The sequence below is a fragment of the Mus caroli genome, unplaced genomic scaffold (assembly GCF_978045245.1).
Source record: "Mus caroli unplaced genomic scaffold, Mus_caroli_1 scaffold_5, whole genome shotgun sequence".
In the NCBI taxonomy this organism is placed as follows: Eukaryota; Metazoa; Chordata; class Mammalia; order Rodentia; family Muridae; genus Mus; species Mus caroli.
In genome coordinates, this window is record NW_028227260.1 from 65,262,955 (window position 1) to 65,287,229 (window position 24,275).

At 41.3% G+C, this 24,275-nt stretch overlaps 1 long non-coding RNA gene and 1 pseudogene across 2 annotated transcripts in view; one reads left to right on the forward strand and one right to left on the reverse strand.

The window, feature by feature from the left end:
* LOC110287366 (small ribosomal subunit protein eS12-like) overlaps window positions 1-24,275 on the reverse strand; it is a 39,170-nt pseudogene that overhangs the window by 5,035 nt on the left and 9,860 nt on the right. The gene's annotated exons all lie outside the window — the stretch shown is intronic.
* On the forward strand, window positions 4,780-23,719 carry LOC115030082 (uncharacterized). The gene is made up of 7 exons (XR_015047159.1): window positions 4,780-10,856; window positions 13,603-13,693; window positions 13,843-13,974; window positions 14,734-14,944; window positions 15,089-15,237; window positions 15,566-15,720; window positions 16,519-23,719. It is a non-coding gene; the product is annotated as an uncharacterized LOC115030082 (long non-coding RNA).

Here is a 24,275-nt window from a genome sequence, read left to right on the forward strand (position 1 = left end):
ACTTCGAGGACAGCCTGGTCTACAGAGTGAGTTCCAGGACATCTGGGGCTATACAGAGAAAACCTGCCTCGAAAAACCAAAACCAAAACCGAACAAACCAACCAAAGAATATGCAATAAATTACCTAGTTAATTGTACAGGAATGGAGGTGTTTTTTAGAAAAATATTTATTTAATGTGAGGACACTGTTGGTCATTGTTCAGACACATCAGAAGAGATTAGATATCGGATCCCACTACAGATGACTGTGAGCCACTACGAAGTTGCTGAGAATTGAACTCAGGCCCTCTGGAAGAGCAGTTAGCACTCCTAACCACTGAGCCATCTCTCCAGCCCAGGAACTGAGTTTTAGCACACATCCCTTCATGCAATCTTGTGATAAGACTAAAAACTGTCTCTGAAACACAACATACCTTGATGTGCATGGTGTGAGATAGAATGATGAGGTTTGCAAGAATTGGGACTAAGTAAAACACAGAGACTAAATTCAACTCTTTTATTTGATGATTCTCTCTAGCATCCCCACAAAAGGATAGACTGGCTTGCATAATCTGTGACCAGTACCTCCCAAGTTCTAAATTCTCTCTGTACAGCTCATTTAGAAGTTCTCGTTTATACAAAGCCATATACATTGTGGAGACAGGTGTTCTTAGCTGTGAAGAGCCCTTTCTTGGGTCTTTTTTTCCGTAATATGTCCCTATTTGACTTCTCACTGGTGATACTTTTGGAGGGTTCCCATGTGCTTGTTACTTTGTTAGACAAAGTAACCTTTACTTTTCAATTCAGATAGTAATCCTTTTGCACTCCAAGTTTGGCTTCAGGGGCCTTGGAAAGATTCATGCTGCCACCTGCTGGTTTATTCAGTCTGTGTGCATCATTTATTTAGTTGTTAATTTTTTTCTTTTGTTGAAACGGTTTATTTTGTAGCAGATATTTTTCCATCCCTACCTGAACCACCTCATTAGTAAGATTAGTGAATTGCTGGTACTTTGATCGTCCATAAGCAAACCAATTTTGTGTCCTTTATTATTCATGGGACACCTAAAGGGAACTTAGAATAGACTGTGAATTATTTGTCAGCGTGAATCAACGAGACAACAATATCCTTTGATTTTCTAATACCCAGTGGTGTCTGATCTCTTTCATGTGGATATTCATAGTTTGACAGTTAACAAAATTTGACAGTTCTTTTAAGTTAGCAGTTTCTCTGGGGTGAGTAAGCTACCAATGAGCTATTATTCCCTCAGGCTTTGCTTTGGCATTTAGGAATTATTTTTCATTACTGCTAGCGAGTAACGTACTTCAGTGCATTTTTGTCCCAAGGTATGGAGTCACCAGGTTCCCAGAGAAAGACTAAAACGTCAAAGACCCAAGACTATGAGCATAAGCCCACCAAATAGGTCGCAACTAATACTCTGATAATTTAGGAACCAAGGAGCCATTTTGTGAGGCATTTCGACCCTTTCCTCTCCTCATCTGAGGTCGTCAACTAATGCAGAAGAACTTCTAGTGTCCAAGACGCGGAGCGATACATGGTTTGTCCAAGTAGAAGATACATTGAAATTTTGCATAGACAGGAGTGTGACCTAATGTACATTATTTAACGTTTATGTGGAAGTTCCACATAAACGTTTTTAGCTGTAAAATAGAAGATAACCCTTCACTATTTCGTAAAATAATGAAATTCACGCGTCCTGTCACCGAGCTTACATACCTCCATTTTTATTCATTTTAATTTTTTATAATATAGTTAGACCTAAAGGTCCAATAAGATGTCAGACTTGCAATCTTTGTGGCCACTCCTCTTCTGGTCTCTCCGCCTTCAGCGCCGCGATCAGTTAAAGGCGTGCAACGGCTTGCTCCAGCCATGTTTGCTCGTTTCCCGTGGATGTGCGGTTCTTCCGTGGTTTCTCTCCATCTGAGGAGCTTTGGGGGAACATTTTTAGTTCCCCTACCACCAAGCCTTATGGCTTATTTAAGAAAACATATCAAAATTCCACGAGATTTTTGACGTTTTGATATGTTCTGGTAAGGTTTTTTTAGACACGTCCTCCATACTTTTTGATATTTGTAATATTTTCAGTCATTTTTTTCATTTTTAAGGAATATTTTTTTGTTGTGCCTTTTGGTTGATACTTGTGTGTGTATGGTGGACTTACCTTTCTTTCATTGTTTAAATATTCTTGCCCATCGGGGCCACGGATACCTGTGTGTCCTCCCCGCCATTCCATGCCCAACGGGGCTTTGGATACTTACCTGCCTTTTAATTCTTTTTTTCTTATTTTTTTCCTAAACTTGCCCATCTGGGCTGTGGATACCTGCTTTTATTCTTTTTTTCTTCTCCTTAGCCCATCGGGGCCATGGATACCTGCTTTTTGTTAAAAAAAAAAAAAAAACCTTCTTTCTCGGTCCATCGGGACCTCGGATACCTGCGTTTAGTCTTTTTTCCCATGCCCAACGGGGCCTCGGATACCTGCTGTTATTATTTTTTTTTCCTTTTCTTTTGCCCATCGGGGCTGTGGATACCTGCTTTAATTTTTTTTTTCACGGCCCAACGGGGCGCTTGGTGGATGGAAATATGGTTTTGTGAGTTATTGCACTACCTGGAATATCTATGCCTCTTATTTGTGTGTACTGTTGCTGCTGATCGTTTGGTGCTGTGTGAGTGAACCTATGGCTTAGAAAAAACGACTTTGCGCTTAAACTGAGTGGGTGTTCAGGGCGTGGAGAGCCCGCGTCCGCCATTATGGTTTCTGCGTGATACGGCTATTCTCGAGCCAGTTACGCCAAGAATTAGGACACCGAGAAGCACAGCGGACTGGATAGAAGCAACCAATTGCGCTGCGCTAGCTAAAGGCTTTCTTTATATGTGCGGGGTTGCGGGATTCGCCTTGATTTGTGGTAGCATTTGCGGGGTTGTGCGAGCCGGAAGTAGAAAGCCAAGGAGTGCTCGTATTAGTGTGCGGTGTTGCGCGGAAGCCGCAGAGGACTAGGGGATAGGGCTCAGCGTGGGTGTGGGGATTGGGCAGGGTGTGTGTGCATATGGACCCCTAGCGGGGTCCCCCGTGGCTTTAAGGGCTGCTCAGAAGTCTGTAAAATGGCGGCTCGGGGGCTCCACCCGAGGCTCGACAGCCCAACCTTTGTTCTGGTGTGTAGCAATGGATATAGGACATTTAGGTCGTACAGGAAAAGATGGCGGCTCAAGTTCTTGGTGCAGTATAACGCAAAGGGCTTTGTGTTTCACATGTCAGCTTCATGTCTGAGTTAGCCTGGAGAGGTGGCACATGCTCTTGAGTGTGTCTAAGATGGCGGAAGTCATGTGACCTGCCCTCTAGTGGTTTCTTTCAGTGATTTTTTTTTTGGCGGGCTTTAGCTCCTTGGCGGGCTTTGCCCGAGGGTACACTTGGTGCATTATGGTAGGGCGTGGTTGGTCCTATCTTGTGCCACACGAAGCTGTGGCAAGGCTATGTGGAAGTGTTGGTTGCCACTTGACGTAACTCGTCAGAAATGGGCACAAGTGTGAAAGTGTTGCTGTTTGCTTGACTTAACCAGTTAGAAACTGTGCATTACTGCTTGGTGGCCAGGATGGAATTAGAGTGTGATGAGTCACTGTCCCATAAGGACGTGAGTTCGCTTGGTACTTCACATGTGTCTTTAGTCATCAGTTTTTCGAAGTGCCTGCCCAGGTCGGGAGAGCGCATGCTTGCAATTCTAACATTGAAGTGTTGAATGATGATGTCTGATCCGATTAGAGAGACCGAGGCTTCGGGTTCTTGAGGTCGATGTGAATCATTGAAACCTCACCTATTAAAAGAAAGAAAAGTATTTAAGGCCATTTCAAGGACATTTGACTCATCCGCTTGCGTTCATAGTCTCTTACAGTGCTCTATACGTGGCGGTGCAAGCTAAGACTCAGCCCGTCCCGTTCCTTTGTATTGTTCAGTGGCCTAAGACTAGTCTACTTACACCTTGGCCTCTGATTTAGCCAGCACTGATCTCAAGCGGTTCTCTAAGCCTACTGGGTAGAAGTGGTGACTTTGGCCAGAGTCATAGTGGATCACAAATCACTGGTCAAGCGGTAGAATCCTACCTGCTTCCAGAATCTACCCCATGACTATTGCTGGGGTTGGGTTTTGATTTCAATGAATAGTTTGGATGCCAACAACAAGTCTGATAGTGTGCTTTGCTAGCGTTTGGATTTAAAACCGAAGGGATTGTTTTCAAAATGTATTTAGGGATTTGCTTACTTGTTGAATTTATTTTAATTACCTTTAGTGAATTTGGAGTCCTTAAAGTTTTCAATAATTTTTTTGGCAGATGATACTCAAATTACTTGGCACTTAAATGTACTTTCTTTCAAACTCATCTACTGAACTACTCTTAAAAATTTTAAGTCTTATGGCACAGATACTGTTAATGTAAAGTGAACATTATGGCTGGATATCAGGAGTATTTGAGGCTCTAGACCAGTTCAGGCTTTGCTTTTGTTGCTATTGTTGATGCTATATTGACTAATGGTTTTACTTGTCAGCAAGAGTCTTGAATTGTAGTGCTCTGTATCCTCTATCAGACTTACTGTTATAATAGTAATATTAAGGCCTACATTTCAACTTTCTGTGTGTTCTTGCCTTTATGGCATCTAGATTCTCCTCAAGACTCAGCAAATAGTGCTGCTGCTATTGCTGCCCCAGCCCCAGCCCCAGCCCCAGCCCCTGCCCCAGCCCCAGCCCCAGCCCCAGCCCCAGCCCCAGCCCCAGTCCCAGTCCCAACCCCAGCCCCTGCCCCTGCCCCTGCCCCTGCCCCACCCAACCAACCCAGTCCAGTCCAGTCCATCCCTGCCCCAGCCCAATCCTAGCCCCAGGCCCAGATACTTTCAGACCTATCCCTAGCCCACTTCTGCCTAGAGAAATTCAAATCTTCATTGATTCAGTGCTAAAATGCAGTGCCCATTACTCAGCCTATAAGACTGAGATATCCCTATCTATACCCCATGCCCCCTCCATACTGACTTTCAGAGTCATAGAATTTCACTTAATGCATACAGTCCTACTATTGCTAACATGCAGTGCTCATAACTCAGCCTATAAGACTGAGATATCCCTATCTATACTCCATGCCCCCTCCATACTGAAAACTTTCAGAGTCATAGAATTTCACTTAATGTATAGAGTTCTATTGCTAAAATGCAGTGCCCATTACTCAGCCTATAAGACTGAGATATCCCTATCTATACCCTCTACCCCCTCCATAATGACTTCCAGAGTCATGGAATTTCACTTAATGCATACAGTCCTATTGCTAAAATGCAGTGCCCATAACTCAGCCTATAAGACTGAGATATCCCTATCTATACCCCATGCCCCCTCCATACTGACTTTCAGAGTCATAGAATTTCACTTAATGCATACAATCCTATTGCTAAAATGCAGTGCCCATCACTCAGCCTATAAGACTGAGATATCCCTATCTATACCCCATACCCCCTCCATACTGACTTTCAGAGTCATGGAATTTCACTTAATGCATACAGTCCTACTATTGCTAAAATGCAGTGCCCATCACTCAGCCTATAAGACTGAGATATCCCTATCTATACCCCATACCCCTTCCATACTGACTTCCAGAGTCATAGAATTTCACTTAATGCATACAGTCCTATTGCTAAAATGCAGTGCCCATAACTCAGCCTATAAGACTGAGATATCCCTATCTATACTCCATGCCCCCTCCATACTGACTTTCAGAGTCATAGAATTTCACTTAATGTATACAATCCTATTGCTAAAATGCAGTGCCCATAACTCAGCCTATAAGACTGAGATATCCCTATCTATACCCCATGCCCCCTCCATACTGACTTTCAGAGTCATAGAATTTCACTTAATGCATACAATCCTATTGCTAAAATGCAGTGTCCATCACTCAGCCTATAAGACTGAGATATCCCTATCTATACCCCATACCCCCTCCATACTGACTTCCAGAGTCATGGAATTTCACTTTGCATACAGTCCTACTTTACTTGTCCATGGACAAGTAAACAAAGAACGCTTGTCCTTCATGCTAATAAAGATACACCAATCGAACAAGAGTTTTATATCAGAGACTTGCCATGGAGGTATCATCTCAAGTCTCCTTTCCTTTAAGGAAAGAAAACCATTCTGTCATTGCTGCAGTAGTCACAGCCCCAAGTTTCTAAGCAGTGTTCAGTCGTCTTTTCTCACGCATTACCTTGAGTACTGAATAATTCTATCAGAAATATTTTATCCATTGGATTAGACCCTAGCTAGTCCAGCCCTGTGTGCATTTAGCAAAGGGGCAAACACAGGTCTGTTATCAGACAGTTAAAGTGCTCAGTCCCAATTCTCAAGGTATTGGCCATTAAAGGGGGTAGAGTACTATACTGTTTGCATGCTGTCATGGGTGCTATTGCCCCAGGTCACATCTTTCTAACTGATGGAGATACATTTATTTGCTCATGATATTGTATACTAGTCTCACATGCTTTCTTATTTCAGCCAAAAACCTCTGCACTGGGACATTTTATGTGGATAATCCTGACTAGGAATTGAATCTTTTCTCAAGGTCCTAATACTTACTACCTTTGCTTTATGTAAAGAGGGTGCTGATTACTTAATGCCTCTTCTACAATTGTGCCAAAATTGCAGTTGTTCAAGTCCCCTTCTGTTAGTAACCAAGATCCCATACCCTCATACCCTAATGGGTGACAATCAAGGGTGCCAACCAATAAGACCACTTCTCTGTTCTGGTCTTTCTGCTGTGCTGGGGAATCAAACCTAGAGTCTTGTGCAGGCTAGTAAAGCACTCTGTCATAGAGCTACAGCCCCACCGTGTGGTGGTTTGAGAGAACAGTCTCTTATGTAGCCTGGGCTGGGCAGGCACTCAATCCTGCAGCCTCTCAGTCCCAGTTATGGGACTTACAGGCATTGCCACCTGTAATGTATACATTTGTGCCTGTTGTGTGCGCAGCTGCATTTGTCCCTCTTCCTAAGCATTGGATAAAGAAATCAAACTAACTCAAGTCATTTTGTTGGTAATCAAGAAGACCTTTGGTCTGTTCTGTTTTTAACTTCCAGGTTGGCCTGGAACTTAGTATATAGCCCGGGCTAGCCTTGAGCTCAGGATCTAGCCTGTGTTTAACAAGTGTTGGCATATCTGGTTTCTACCACTATGTCCTGCATGCAGTCTCTCACATTGTGAATGTGCATATGTCATTTCACTGTAGTAATCTGCATCTGGTGAAGACCTTTCCTTATTTGTATTGCAGTATTTAAGATCCTTAACATAGTAAATGTGCACAGTGTTAACTGGATTGTTCATATTCTCATGTCCACAGTTGTGCCTTTTAGATCAGGACTCCTGTACTTAGCAAAGCAAAGAGGCTCACTAATATAAAGCCTCTTTCATGAGACTATAGATTGAAACGATTCCAATACGGTCAATGGTCCTTCAAGGTAAGACTTCTGTCTCTGATCATTCGTATCCTCTTTGCTTTATGGAATTATGTATGTGCTGTTCACTTGAAACCCCTTCCTCAAACTATTTATGTACATACTGGCAATTTTAGTAGGATCAATTTTACTCTTAACTTTGAAGTACAGAAGTGGTGTTGACCTAAGGTCCCATTTTGTGGCTTGCTAATAATGACTGATTGTAGTAGGCCTTTTCTGTTCACTACAGAAGGAAACCTGAACAGCGTAAAACTGTAATGGCCACAAGCATGTACCTTGCATATTAGTGTGCATTTACTGCACACATTCCGTTTGGATATGATCCTACTTTCAAACCCTTTTGCAGTACAGCAAGGGTCACTAATCTTTTGGCTTCTTCATCTTCCTGGACACTGGATAAGGCTACCCACTCCTTTCCACTCTTTAATTTCCAGGACTATTACTTTAAAGACTTAATATTTGCATAAAGGATGGGGTTTTTAATTGATCACATGTCCCTTGAACATAAATGTACATAACAGGGACATGATCCTTTCATTTTAATAAAAATACTTGGCCAGTTAATGTGTAAACTTACACTTATCCACAACCTTATTACTTTTTGGACCATTGTATCTCTTGCACTACTGCAAGTGATACTGTTTATCCGCCAAGGTCCCTGCTAGTGGACCATTAATATACAGTGAATCTCCCTTTGTCTTTGCCAGTAAACAAAGGTCATACTCCTTCACCTTTTATTTGCAGTATATCAGGATATGCTGATCAACAAGGCTGCATTCTTTTGGACTGTTATCGTATATTAAATGTATGCATATGCACTGCCTCCTGCTCTGTGCACTAGAAAAGGGTCCCACTCACTTCCTTAGCACCTTCAACAGGAAGTGATACTAAGCTCAAGACTTTCATTTGGAAAGTTCACATGAACAATGTCTAAGCACTTCTCTAAGAACTACTGTACCCTCTTCTCCGCTTTAAAGCAGAAAGGGTTGTACGAAGTGCTCTTCATTTGGACTTGAGTGCATTATTGCAGTTAGTTGTCCATCATTACCTTTGGAGTCGGATTTTACATCCTTGTACTCTTTTGACACCAGAGGCACATTAATTATTTCTGAGCACTTCTCTTGTCAATATTAATCTGTACCCTTACACATATGACTGGTACAGCAGCAAAGGTTCTGAAATGCCTACCTTTGGACTGGGGCTGCTGAGCAGTACTAACTATTAACAACCTCAGCATTTGGATTACTGTGCAAAAATGGCAAGGGCCTGTGTGCTCTCTTTGCATACCATCAAGGCTACTGAGCCCCAGAATTGCTAAGTTATGCACATTTCTAACTATGAACGTCTGGAATATTTTATCCTCATAACTCCCCTTCACATTATTGCAGAGGTTGCTGAGCCCCCTAACATACCCGGTACTGTCAATGAGCACAGGGGCTCTGACGAATGACTTGCTTTCTTCTTTAAACTTATTTTGGGACTGTTAATAGGCACAATGGCAGTTCTGGATGGTTTATTTTCTACTCCAATTTGAGCAAATCCCCTCCTCTAGTTTCCCAATGATATGATATAATAAAGTACAGCAATATGTACACCCAACAATGACCCATATTTCGACCCTTTTGGCATGGCTTTAATATATACAATCCTAAATAGTCACCATCTCACACCTTATAGTGTTCCTTTTGCCCGGCCCCTAGTTTGTCCATTGACCACTCTTCTGAATCACTAATTCTCACAAACCCATCATTAAGGAAGAGTTTGTGCACTTTCCCGATTCCATCACTCCATCCCTTTTGCCTCTTTGAACAGTATTGACTGGGCAAAGCCCTTCTCTTGACTTAAAGTCAACAACACCAGTTTACTCACTTCATATGGCTACAGTGTCTCAGTTGCCTTCTCCTTGCTCCCACTGAACAGAGAGACACCTCGAATTCTTACATTATTCTGGGTAATGTTAATTACCCCAAACACCCTATGTGTCATTAATAAATTTTGGTGTATTTATACACTGAATAGCAAAAGCGGGCCAAAACTAGGTGGATGAGCCTTCAATCTTGCATTTCTAAATTACTCCAATTCCAACTGCTGGCACATTCTAGGGCCAGAAACCACTCTTGCCTACCTTTATTAATGCTTTATTGTGCAAAATATTGCAGGCAAGTAGCTCAGGGAGTTGGATTGCCACCTTTTACTTGGGGCTTTCCTTTACAGTATGAAGTGAAAATTGTCTTCCTGAGAAGGAAGCTTAGCACTTTTCTCTCCATTCTTCCTCCAGGAGGGAGCCAACTGTCTGCTTAAGAAACTTTAAGCCCGATTTTGTATATTGCTACTGTACAGGACCAACTGCCAGAAAAGTTATTGATAATTTTATTCCTTAAGAAAGGCATTTGGATTGCAAGGTGGATTGACTGTGAGATCATTAGCTTTTGTGAAGTAAAAATAACCATTTGTGTTATGTTTCTGAAGAGTAAGCAGTGTCTCAGTGTACTGAGGGTGGTGAGTCTGGAAAGCTCACTGCAACTATTGCAGAATGTTTAAGACAAGTATCTTTGCTTGGTCTTTACTACAAGTTTAACAAAACGAAAAAGTCAGTCTTTGTGTGGCCTTTAGTATGATTAACTTTTAGGAAGATGGCCTAAGCCTTCTAATCTATATTTTGTCTGACATATTGGTCACCAGTCCCTGCTTATTTTTAAAAGGTGGCTGTGGATGGATTAAATTCGAGAACATGTCAAGTCACCTTTGAAAATCATAGGCCATCACATTTAATTAATTCATTCTATCCACCATTAAATTCTGGCAACAATTTGAAGTAGCTTGAAAATTCCTAAAGTGGGAATTTATTTTAGAGATGATGGAACCTGTTTCCCCACTTTACATTTTAAAATATATATGCCAGGATCTAATCATTCCTTTAAATGTACATTTCCAAGAGAGATCTGCCTAGTAAGAAAAGAGCTTTCTCTAGTGCAAAGGGTGTTTTGTAGCCGCCGAGTACTTAAGGTCTTTTTTTGGAGCTATTGTGTATGAGTGTATGTATGTGTGTACATGCATGTTCCTGCGCGTAGTCATTCATTCACATGGTGATCAGACAACAATGGGAGCTGGTTCGTCTATCTTGTGGGTCCTGGAGATCAAACTCAGATCATCAGGCTTGGCAGCAAGTGCCTTTACCCTCCGTGTGCCATCTTGCCATCCCGCTGCTGAGTGTTTGATATGACATTGCTGATGAAAATGGTCATCACAACAGCAGTTCTCCCGGCATTACTGAAAAATGATACTATTTTTCGGAGGAGGATGTTCAAGTAACTCATCCAGTGCAGGATTCAGGCTGAACTACTGCTCCTCAGTTACATCAGACTCTGGCTGTTTAAGACTACAGTAAGTACTATCTTTTTCTCATTCAAGTTTCTTTCCACCCACTGAAAAGTCAAAGTGACTAATAAGTCACTAGCTCTTCTCAGCTTATACATACACAACACATAGTATGCCAATGAAATTGTAGAATTAACACATTGTGTACCCAATTGCCATTATGCCAGGGTACGCTAAAATGAGAAGCGATAATATTTTACAAAATTTCTTCCGTGCGATGATTATGTTATTTAAGACTTAATGTAATATAAGCACACTTGAGATCATTTTAGGAAATGTACTGCCCATGTGAATTGTTTAAGTATTTTAGGAAGTCTACTGGGGTTGAAATTTGACTTCTTGAAGAGGGAAGTGTGCTTACTTTGCCTTGTTGGTTAGTACCATCTGGTTGGTTTATCTGAATGCCATCTGTTTCTATCTACCTCTTGGAAGCATGGAACGAATATTAAGAGTGAAAGACTCCATGCATTATGCTTGGCTGTGCGCCAAGGGTAGCAAGGGATGAGCTTGTGAAGTAAGTTTAGGAATTGGGAATATACATTTGATAATTTGGTTCTTTCAACCATTTTTGCTGCATTTCTGCCCAGAACAGACTACTGGACGGCACTAACAGCTCAGAAAGAGAACTTTATAGCTTACAATCTTTTTTTACAAAAGGGCAAAGGATAAGTTTTGTGAACAAATTTTACCATGGACTACTTTATGTACTCTCCTTGCTCATTTTTCTTTTTCATTAATTAATCAATTAATTTTGTTTTGTTCTCTGTTTTGTTTTGTGACAGGGATTCTCTGTGTAGTCTGGCTATCCTGGAACTCAAACGCAAGAGATCCGCCAGCCTCTGCCTTGCAAGAGATCCGCCCGCCTCTGCCTTAGGAGTGCTGGGATTAAGGGTGGGTGCCACACTGGACCCCCGCCAGCACTTTTCAACAGATACTTTGTTAAAACAACAAATACTTGACTCCTCAATAGAAAATGGTCTAGCTGAAAAAACATCCTTGTCCATAACACTTAACATTTTTTTGCATTTGCCTTTTGTACATGCAAATGACCCTCTAGTACTTTAACCCTTTTAAGTCCACTGTAAATTCCTTCGCAGCAGGTTTCCCCCCAACTCCAAAAGCTTAGCATTGTCTGGCTCTCTAGGAGATAATACATCTAGAACTATTGAGTCTTTTAGGAAACTAGGACCATTGTTGTACAAGTAACTGCTTCAAAAGGAAACATTTGCAAGGAAAAAAAAGCTTTCTGAGATGCTAAAGAATGTGTTTAGAGCACTGAGACAGATAGCTAGAGCTTCGGTCTCACCTTAGCACCATTGGCTACCCGCCCCAGTATGTGCAGAGTGACCCCCCCCCCCAAGACGTGCCTAGGCACCCAAAGCTTTCAGCCTGCCACCTGTGGACCTAAATAGAGATTAGGACTCAGACTCCAGTTAGTGGCCTGGAGGAAGCTGGTACTGCTGGTATTCACAGTAAACCCACTATCACTGACAGTTCCCTATTGAAATGATCAAGTTGTGTGAGCAGGCAGATCATTAATCAGGGCCAATTCTGTCATGGCAACCTAGTCCTACGTGACCTCCACGGCACTGTAAAATACACACTACTTCATGTAGTAGGACATCTGGAACATGAGCTTGTCGGTGATTGAAATGTCCATTAGGAGGTGCCATCACACAAAACCATCTGGAGGCCATCTTCGGTCCCCATAATTGATGGAATACAAAGAGTTCCCCAAATTAGTGTCCTGACCCAGCCCTCACTGTCAGTAATTATGGAATGGAAAGCCACCAACTCGCCATCACCATCTTCAAGCTGCCTGAATTACATTAAGAATGAGCTTTCAGCTGGACGTGTTGGCGCACGCCTTTGATTGCAGCACTCAGGAGGCAGAGGCAGGCGGATATCTGAGTTTGAGGCCAGCCTAGTCTACAAAGTGGGTTCTAGGACAGCCAGGGCTATACAGAGAAACCCTGTCTCAGAAAACCAAAAAAAAAAAAAAAAAAAAAAAAAAAAATCTTTCTCCCAAGCTGTCCAATGGCTTGACTCAGACTTAGGAGTTTGTAAACAAAGAATTCTGTAGAACAAGTGAATTTGAGAATGCTTATGAATTACACCTTCATTAAGTAGTGGGAAGTGGAAGTAGTGGATTTTGCCAGCTGATTGTGTACAAAGTCCTGTGGCAGAACCAGACCAGGTCTTTGTATGCATACTGCCATATAACCTAGCCCCTGCCCAACCTGTGCCCTCTCTCCCAGTCCAGTGAACCTCTTCTTCCTGTCCCTTACTTAGTCCTCTGGCTCATCCCAGGGAAAGATGGCTATATTTGTAGTCATAAGAAAGTTTTTTTGTTACTTAATTTTAAATAAAACAGGAAAAGAGAAAGCTCACTTAAGACGAGAGCTGGAGAGATGGTCTTCCAGAGGTCCTGAGTACAATTCCGAGCAACCACATGGTGGCTCATAACCATCTGTAATGACGTCTGACCTTCTGGCACACAGGCACACATGCAGATAGAGTACTTAAATGTACAAAAAGGGAAAAGAAATGAAAGGCCTTTGAAATGTAGACATGCTTTCAAGTTCAAAGGCTGTTTTCACATCTCTTAAGAACTAGGGGATCCATGAGAACATATCCACACCCTGAGTTCTTACCACCAATTGAAAACGCTGGCCTGTGCATATGAAGATTGTATTGCTAGTAATCAAATTATCATTTGTAGAGTTTAGTATAACTATCATTTGTTTTCCAGGGATGAATTTGGAGTCTGTTTTGTGGCCCTGCCTCAAGAAGAAGGATTGCCTGGATTTAGAGGAGTGAAGAGTGCTGGAGAGAGCCCAAAGGTATTCCTGTTACTTGGTTGACTGAGATAGTCTCTTCCCTTAAGGGTCTAATGTGTCAGGTTATACATCCTAAGTAAATACCTCATTATTTTCGTGTGGAATTTTCAACAATTTTTGTAGTCTAATGCTAGCCTTGTATTTCTTCACAGGGACAATCCCTATGTGAGATTCAAGGACTGCCAGCAGCCGTTACGGCTACATTATTACATCTCAGCAGATCTTCTCTTCAAGTCCTGCTACTCTGAACAAAAAGCTTACAGGCCACAGGGAGAAAAAAATAGGTACTTTGGAGAATTTGCTATTTGGGGGGTTTCTATTTGATCTCCAGTTCATCAGAGAATGAGGGGGGCAAGTCAATAAAGCACTCCCCATCTCCTGGTCCCCTGGCATAGTCAGTTAGCCAATGACATCCTTGCCTTCTGATGAGGCCTTGAAATCATCCCCACCATGCTATGACCAATCTGTAACATTTCTGTTCTGAAATGCCTAAAAGATAGGTTATCAGAGGAATGAAGGCCCATGAAGGCCAGTTTCTGGCACCCTAGTCTTTTGTACTTGATAGAGTAAGTAGATATGGCTGTTGTCACATTCTGTAGGCCTGTCATAATTCTGGTCTCTGAATATCCTCGAACTCGAGGTCCAATGCTACACCAGTTTCTAGGGACATATGCACCATAAGCACTGAGCCAAACAATGCTATTCACCTTGCCAGTGTTCTGGCATGGTATTGCTTAAAGCACAAATTAAAAGAAGAAAATAATTTAACCCCTTTATTCCCAGAGTATTTGAAGTACAAGGACTTTAACACAACGTATAATCTAAAGGATCCCTCATTGGTAGGTGACAGAATAAAAGCCAGAAAGAACTTGGATGGAGCAATTCTCATGTCTCTAAGTTAACACTAAGATCTACAAATCGGAAGAGTCCACTCTCCAAGCCCCGCCCCATGATTTAACACAACTGCTGGTTACTACATAATGAGACAACATTCCCAGTGTTCTTGATTTCAAGAAATGGTTTTTCTTTCACCTCTTTTCCAGATCTCCCCCCAGAATTGTGGGCTTGTTGCTTTGCAGTGCTGGCGACCTATTCCCTTTGACGATCCCTAGGTGGAGATGGGGCATGAGGATCCTCCAGGGGAATAGCTCACCACCACTGGGCAACAGGCCTAGTCCATATTTCAGTGAGACGCTTTCCTGAACCCAGCAAGGAAGACAAAGGCTCAAAGAATGCCACCCTACATCAAAATAGGTAAGTTTTCTGCAACAGTGTAATAATTTTAATTTTGATCTTGTTTTCCATTAGAGTCAGCCTTTTACTTGAGATATATACATAAATTTTATCATTTTCCCACATCTGGGAAATGTAACTAAACAGTGCAAATGTTTCTTCTAGGAGAAAAGCTCCTGCAATAGTGGCACTGACCTTCCGAGGAAGCCATTCTGCTCTATTTGGTTCTCTCTCCAGAAGTTAGGAGAACTTTGCCAGCTGTTTACATACTTCAAGATGCACTGCTACACTACTCATGCCATATAATACAACAAGTGAGTAGCTTATTTACCTACCTTAGCTATTTATGAGTACACTGTTGCTGTCCTCAGACGCACCAGAAGAGGGCACCAGATCTCATTACAGATGGTTGTGCGCCACCATGTGGTTGCTGGGGATTGAACTCAGGACCTCTGGAAGAGCAATTGGTGCTCTTAACCACTGAGCCATCACTAACATTACTGATGATGAATGCCTCTAACTACAAATGAAAACCTGGCTCGAATTGATACAGAAGTATCTATCATTAGGCAGAATTTAAAGAGCCAGGATGTTCTAGTATTTCTTTCCTGACATTCATACAGCTTCTTTTGTTCTTTGTAGTGCCATCTACCAAATATTACCCTTCCCCAAAGCAGCACAGAAAACTGGGTCTTCAGCATGATCAAGCAATGTGAACACACAAAAGGAAGGCAGCTTTATAAATGACCCGAGGATCAACATGCCTGACTGCAGCATCTTAAAAGCAATAGAAGGAGGTAAGTCACCAGCATTACAGTCTTCTGAGGATTTGCATTTGCTGGAAGATGGTGCTGGGTGGAGAGATCTAATGTGAGGCAGGGCCATGTACACGATGGAAGATGAACAGGCTTTCACATCAAATTGCCTCACAGCAGCAACTCAAACTATTATCTGCTTACCAGTTAGATCACAAGAGGAATTTAGCTTCTAAGTTTTGTTGTTGCTGCTGTTGTTGTTGTTTGTTTGTTTTGGCTTGGTGCCCTACCATTCTTACAGACTTAAACATTGAAAAGCCTTAAATAGTTTATTTCTTATCTCCATCTGTGAAACAGCCATTAGACTCGTGAAGGATGTAAAAACCAAGCCCGTTTTTTTTTTTTTAAATAGAAGAGGAGAGTGAAGCTGACAATTAAATATGCAGTCGCTTATAGTGTTTGCTGCTTACAGAATCCATGTAACAGAATGTTGAGATGTTCATTCTGTGTTTAAATGTAATATTCCCTAGTTGTATGCCCTTTGCCAATTTAGTTCTGCTAAGACCTGTCTGTTTGTGAAGGTCAAATGAAATCATGAATGGAAAGTGTTGAGTACAGAGCCTGGCAAATATGCCCTGGAGTTGCATGACTAGGCCACTTGGAAGAGTTGACGGGTGTGTCCTATGTTAAGGAAACCTTAAGTTTACCGTTATCATATATGTAGGGGAGTAGTTGTTGTAGATAGCCTGGTACAGTGTACTAATGGCAATTTTTTTCTTTGCCCTTCCCTGTTTCTTGTTACCCTCTTTCTGGTGGTCTTTGCTTACTTCCAACCATTAGTGTGTATTGTGTTGTGTGTCTATTTCTTGTTTTATGTATCTATTTCTTCCTTGCTTTGTGTCTAATTCTTTGTTATATCTATTTCTTCCTTGCTTTGTGTGTCTATGTCTCCTCCAGTTGTCTAATTCGTTGTTGCATCTATTTCTTCCTTGCTTTTTTGTGTGTCTATTTCTTCCTTGCAGTTGTGTCTAATTCTTTGTTACATCTATTTCTTCCTTGCTTTTGTGTGTCTTTCTTCCTTGCAGTTGTGTGTCTATTTCTTCCTTGCAGTTGTGTCTAATTCTTTGTTACATCTATTTCTTCCTTGCTTTTGTGTGTCTATTTCTTCCTTGCAGTTGTGTGTCTATTTCTTCCTTGCATTGTGTCTAATTCTTTGGTATATCTATTTCTTCATTGCTTTGTGTGTCTATGTCTCCTTGTGTTGTCTAATTCGTTGTTGCATCTATTTCTTCCTTGCTTTGTGTGTCTATGTCTTCCTTGTTTTGTGTATCTACTTCTTCCTTGTGTGTCTAATTCTTTGTTACATCTATTTCTTCCTTCCTTTGCATGTCTCCTTCCTCCCTTTGTGTGTCTTCTGTCTGCAGTGTGTCTTACCTATTCCCGTGTTTCTCCTACATGTTCTTTCTTGCAGAGCTTTGAGCTTTGTTTCACTTTCTCTGGTGCCTGTGTGGTCTGCTTTGTCTTTGGTTGCTATTTTTCTTAGCTCTTCTTTCACTCCTGCCTTTCATGACTCCCCTTTGGGTCACATGTTGCATGCATCCCTCTCTTTTTCTTGTGCTCACCGCACTTGTTCTTTGTTCGAGTTCTCTTTGTCAGTCCATTTCAGTTTTCTTTCTGCTGCTTCTATCCTTGTTTACATTTCTTTCCTGCCTTTCTTGGGCCACTTTCTCTGTTTTCTTTTGTATTTGTGTCTCTTTGCTGTTGGTGGATTTCTTATCTCAGCATTATTCTGTTGCTTTGTGTTTGCTTGTGTTTCTATCTTCTACTTTCCTCCTTTCTGTTCACTTTGAGCATTTCAGTCTCTTTACAAGTCTGTGTCTCTCTTGTATTCTAAAGTAATCCTTTCTTGGATATTTCTTTGTATGTACATGTGTGTGTGTGTGTGTGTGTGTTATGTGTGTCATGTGTGACAGGGGCTTCATAGCCCCTTCCCAATAGGTCCAGAATGTCACCTGTGGAGCCGTTCCTCACACCAGACTGCCCTGAGAAATAATCTAAGACAAAATACATCATTCCGTCCGGTCAGGATTCAAGTGGCTCTGAAGTGAAGGCCCAAGTAGAAGACAGAAGTTTTGTGACTTGAGATGTAAAAGGACCAAAATACACAGATGGCTCGTCTTGAGCTGGCTGGACAGAATGCTGACAACCCAAAGAAGAGGAACTGTTTCTACAGGACACCTGTGACTTCTAACAGCGGAGAACTACGTATGTCATTAGACACAAAACCTGAGCTAAGTCCAAGCATAAGACCTAAGGACCCAATCCTATATGGACAGAATGTTTAAGAGATAAAGGCCTATGGCCCAGAACTCTGAAAGGATATTTCTATCCTTCTATCCCCAAGACCAAGAAGGGAAATTTGAAGATGAGACCTGCCCCCCAACCGCATCATCCTTTTCCATTTCTTATATTTCTATTTAAGCTGTCTTCACTTGAGATGTAATTTTCATTGTTGCCATTGCCCATAAAGGAATACGTTTTAGCTGGATAGTATTGTGCAAGGGTCTGTTTTAAACTGGGTCTTAGCCATTTGTTAAATTGTTGACGTTTTACAACTTCCATTTCTCTTCACATCTGCTCCACTGGAGACAGAACCAAATCCAGCCAGTGTATATAGCCTCACTATTGAAACTCCCCTAGGAATAAGCATGCATACAGATACTGTATTGCCATCCTCCCTACCTCAGCAGCCCTAGGCTGACAAGAAAAGGAAAGCATCAGGTTGTTAGGGAGAAAACAATGTCAGGCTATCTAGAGAAAATATAAATAAAGAGTTGTTCCAGACCAATGAGAAGAATTAGACAAGCAATATGCAGATGTGCCAACCCTCTGAGAAGCACCAGCCAGCGTCACCTTCCTTCTTTGGGCTTAGGTGAGCAGGGTATGGACTTTCTAATAATGGTTTGGGGACAAAATGAGGTCTGAACTCCCTGCTCATAGTAGTGGCCGAGTAATTTGGTGCATTTCACCAAAGGAACTCCTGGGTCTAATACCTACCTTTAAAATTAATGATGAGAGACTCTGAGGACTATTTAACGGGCTTAATCTTTTTCGTGCCTCCCTCTTCTCTGTAAGAGGGAAGTTAAATGACACGGGATGAAAAAGTAACATGTTCATAGCACATTGGCAATCCTACATGGTTAGTATCTGAAAGCATAGAGATTTTCCTATAAGGCATCAGACTGTAAGTACCTGAAGCTTTGTGGGTTCATGGTCTTAGTTGCAAATCCTTTTCGAAAGGTAAGAAAAAGGCACACTGGTCCATTGCCTGTACTTGATCAAGCCCTGATATAAATGCCAGGGAATGTCTGAGTAACATTAATTTCCTTCCCTGCATATTTTCTGTGCTGAATACTAAGGCTGTGATGCTTCACTGTGGTCACTCCCAGGTAACAAGATATTACCAGGTAACCAAGAAACGTATGAATACGTAACCCATGAAGCCCACTGTAACTTCCAAGTCAGTGCTGATGAATGGGTACATATTACATAGTAGCTGAATTCTACGCTTCTATGTGCTATAGGCACAAAGATTGCTCTAGGAATAATGAGTAAAAACATATATATGAACATAACGGGGCTTGAATGAATAACAGTCCATATACTTAAGGCCAATGTGTTTCTTCTACTGCTTTGGTGAGGCTCAGTAAGTTATATTATACCAGGTAGCAGAAGAGAAAACATATGGAAACTGATTTTAAACTACAAAATAGGCCACTAATGCAGGTGATTAATTACCCTATTCTGATCACCTTCTAATGTCTGAAGACCCATGTTCAGCACTGGGAATGACAAAGGGGGACATTACCACAGAACTAGAATTTACAAAAGAATGCATTAAATAAAGCATTATACAGCTATCGATTGTTCCATGTATGCAAATGAATGAATACTAACTACCTCTGATGTATCCGATATTGTTTTGGGTACATGAAAAATTCATGAGTAACTGCCATGAAACAAGAATGTTTGCATTCCATACTATTCATTCACAAGGAATGAGCCAATGCTTAATTTAATCAGTCAAAACTTGAGTGATAAGGGCATGTTAATACAAGAACATTTGCCCAGGTCACATTATGGTTGTGGGTACTTTCTTAGTGTAAGACAAGTTTTCTATAGCAATAAAGCTGCCTATAAAATAGGCATGGTCTCTATGAGATTTTCATTGTACTTTTTGGCCCACAATGGGAAGAAGAGTACAGTTAACAAGCTGGGTGTGGTAGCATGTGCTCTGAGCTCAGGTAACTGAAGCAACAGGACCACTTAAGCCCAGAAATTGGAGGCTAGCCTGGGAAGACCATAAGGTCAATCTCAAACCTGGAGGCTAAATATTGTCTGCCATGTGTATATTCTCTTTCATGGGTACTGGAGAGATAACACAGACGTACATTTCAGTGTGTCCACACTTGAGAATAATATGTACATTGGCATTTTATGAACTCGGAGGTACCATATAAATGTAACAATTTATTTTCTTACTTGGTATCAATTTCCAGGCTTTTAAAATTCTGCCACATTTATTATACTGTGAAAATAAAGTAAATAAGTAGCTGTGGACCACTGAATATATGAAGCATTCAGCACTTGATGAGTACATACTGAATGGCAGTCATTTATTACAAAACAGTGCCCTTGCTAGGCACTGGGATGCAAAGAGAATTCTCATTGTCCTGTGTATCTAAAGAAATTATGCATAAGATTAATTTATAATTTGTAAACTGCCATATATATATGCAATATTTGCCTGGTGTGCAATGACTTTGCTTTTATCCCAGGCATGTACAACAGATCTGTGTGGATGGAGACTTTGTGAAGTCTACAGTTCTATAAAGCCGGGACCTAACTGTTGGCTTTATCAGTGAACAGTGATTACTTTCTAAGTTTCATAATGGCTGAAACTTAATCAGAATGCTTATCACCTAACACCACCTAATTTGTGTAAGGCAGTGTGCTAAATGATACTTCCCAGCTGGCTTGACTGAGGAGGTGGAAAAGGTTTGATTAATGAGAGGTACTTTTTCCATCCAGTTTCTTAAATGTTGAATGCTGCTGCCAGAGATGAATTACAAACACCTTGCCAGTAAAGGTGTTTTATAGGGCCAGAGTCAGGTAATCCCAGAGCATGGGTATCAGGGAACCAAATGGGAAGAGGCCAGAGCATCTGATGGTATGTGTACTCAGTGTGGTCCAGAACCTCTCAAACTAGATGTACTGGCTGGAGGGACCAAGCGTGCAGAACACAACACCTAATGAAACATTGTATATAAAATATGCTAACCTAGGTCCTAAAACTAAAATGTGAGGTGGACCTAGTGTTAGATCACTGATCATAGAGGAGACATGGTCTCATATAGCCCAGGCTGGTTCTAACTGGTTCTAACTGGTTACTGTCACAGCTTCTCAAGTGCTGAGATTACAGATGCGCTTACGCATGCCCAGCCTGTAGAATATATCTGATTACTGAGTGAATTATATTTTTTAAAGAATTACGTATTTTATGTATATGAATACACTGGCTGTCTTCAGACGCACCAGAAGAGGGCACCACATCCCATTACAGATGGTTGTGAGCCACCATGTGGTTGTTGGGATTTGAACTCAGGACCTAGGGCTCTTAACCACTGAGTCATCTCTCCAGCCTTCTGAGTAAATATTTTAACTCTAATGGCTGTTTGCTTGAAGGTACTAGGCTTGATGAATTAGTTAATTTGAAAACCCAACCAAGGCCAAGATTCCTTCAACATAAACTGGAGACCTTCCTAGCTAAGGAAGCTCCAAAAGTCATTTTCTCATTGGCCTAGCTTGGAGCCAGGACAGTCTGTCCTTTAATTCATTATCCATTCTCCTTTTCTTACTGTTGAAGTGTTTCAAAGGAGAATCAAGATGAATCGATAATTCTAAACATATTTGTTCATTGCCTGGCTCAGCGTCATATGAGCAAGAAGAATATACTATCACACTCATACTTTTAACTTAAGTGTGATGAAAGTGCAGTTCTAAGTACTGAAAAGAACAAAGACATTTAAAGAATGCAACCCAAAGTGTACTTTACCTCAGTAGTTTCTGAGGGGACTGCAGTCACACCTTGAGACTACAGCTCTCACTTTAGCTGGGAAAGACATCAAGGTGTGGAGAAGGCAAGTTAAATAAAAAGGTGCTCCCCTCCTCATGGGCATGCTTGGTAGAGTGGAAATAATAAAAGAGGTTCTTTATTTCCTCAGTTCCACACATTGCAGAAGATGCTACTGGATGCTAAGTGCAACACATTTGTTCCAAAAGGGCACTTAGTGTAACTTACAGATGCCCTGGAAAGCAGAGTGATGCTCTTTATTAAACATAAATATTAGCTCAAACGTTTTCTAGACTGAAGGACACTTTCCTCAATTCCCACAATTTGCCTCAGAGGTTGGATACAGGAGGAAGGTCATTATTCATTCATTTGCTTTATTGGTTCAGTCATTTGCTTTATTGGTTCGTCTGTTCTACAAGGATTTGCATGTCTCTTAGGCCTTCACTTGGCTCCTGAGACATGGAAAAAGGAAACATAGACATAGCTTCCCAGGGAAGTGCTGGATCTGGGGGTCTGTTTTCTGGGTAGTGGCACAACTTAGTCCTTAGTCTCCAAGTAATATGCAATGTGAGTCCTCATCCTCATGTCTTCTCTGGCCACTGCAATGAGTGGGAAGCTGGGCTTTGTAACAAGCCTGACCCTAAAGTTACAGAAACCCTCCACGCTAAGAAACTCAATTTTCTAGGCCATTTTAGCTATGACTGTGACCACTATTGGTCAGGAGGGATGACAGCCATCTAAGTTCCACAATCTTAGGCTACTTTGCATTATCCTGGGGCAAACAAGCCATTTTTGAGCTGCAGCAGGCTTTGAAATACATTGACTAATTTTGCCTGTGCTCATTTAATCTTTTACCTTTTTACATGCTAATGCTCACAGTAATTTAGAAATGTTCTCCTTACTATTATATACTCAAGGTGGTTTGCTATGGTAAAATAATGCCAGAGGATGAAAATAACATTAATGCTTAACATTCTTGCATAAAATTTAAGAATAATAAAATTGACAACAATCAGAAAACTGGAGGAACGAAAGACCAAATTGAAAGAACTTGAAAAAGATTAAAAATGCCTGTGCTTTGACCCTTTCCATTTTTCTTTCACTCACAGAGGGTGGGACAGGAGGCCGAGTGAAGGAAAGGGTCAAGCCTGTCTATCTGGAATCTAAGTTGGGACTTTAATGCAGTTCCACAAAATTGGTATTAATTCGTTAAATGTTTCTGAAAATGTATTTTCATCTAAATGGCTATCAGCTAAGCCTTGAGTCAGATGGGAATGAAACAGATTAAGTCAATGTGATCTCTTTATCCAAGTTGCCTTAGAGCTGAAGTCACAATTTGCTGTAACGAAGCTTATTCATTGTAGCTTATGCATACTTTCAAAGTATCTAGACTTTACTTAGTAAGCCAATCAGAACATTCAGGCAAAAGAAAAGGAACAGAGAAGATGGAGCCAGGTTGAAGAGGTCTGGGAGTTCAAACAAATTTTTTTTTTCATTTTCATTAAAACTCAATTGGGCATCAAAAGTGTTACTAATATTAGCTTTTAATTAGTGGAAATTGGCTGGATTCAGTAATATCCCTTTATGGGTAGGAATGGGCTTACATTTCTGGAATTTGCAAAGGAAAAAATAACTGAAAGCCTTCATTTCACAGTTACTGCCATCAATATTGCTACCGATTAAGTACATCCTACCATCATCTGCTTTGATCACATAAATGAACATTGTGAACCAATCTGTTGTTGAAAGACTGGAGTCATCTTCCCACCAACTGTGTAAAAACACATGGAAGACACCTGGACTTTGTGAACGGATGCGGAATGCAGAACTTCCTGTTGACTCTTGGGTGTTTTGAAGGCTTGAAAAAAAACTGTTGCTTACCAACATGTCACAATGAGTCCATGTGTGGGTGGGTGGATGGGTGGGTGGATGGGTGGGTGGGTGGGTGGAGTAGTTTGCTGTTAAATAAAATGCTTTGTTTTGAAAACATCATGTGCTGTATATGATATTTTCCTTAAATTTTATTTAATGTGCATGAGTTTTGTCTGCGTATATGTCTATGCATTAGGTTTGGGTGTTATACCCTTGTAGGCCAGCAGAGGGTGTCGGATCCCATGGAAACGAAGTTACAGACGCCATCTTGTGTGTAGCCGGACTGTAACTCAGATCCCCTGGAAGAGCAGTTAGTGCTCTTAACTGATGTTTCCACCACTGCCACAATCCCCTTTTCCTTTGCATGGAGCCAGAACTAGGCTAGTCTCCAAGTCCCTAAGTAGCCGGGATGACTCTGAGCTCCTGATCCTCCTGTGTTAGGATTACAGGCTTGCACCACTAAGCCTGCTTTTCAGATGATAGTTTCTAACTCAGTGGCCCCTTTATCATACCAGATACCTCAGTTTTAATTCCCTACGTAATGGGATTGGTTATGTTGCCCTGGCCATCTGGCTAGTCTGAAGTCCATGTA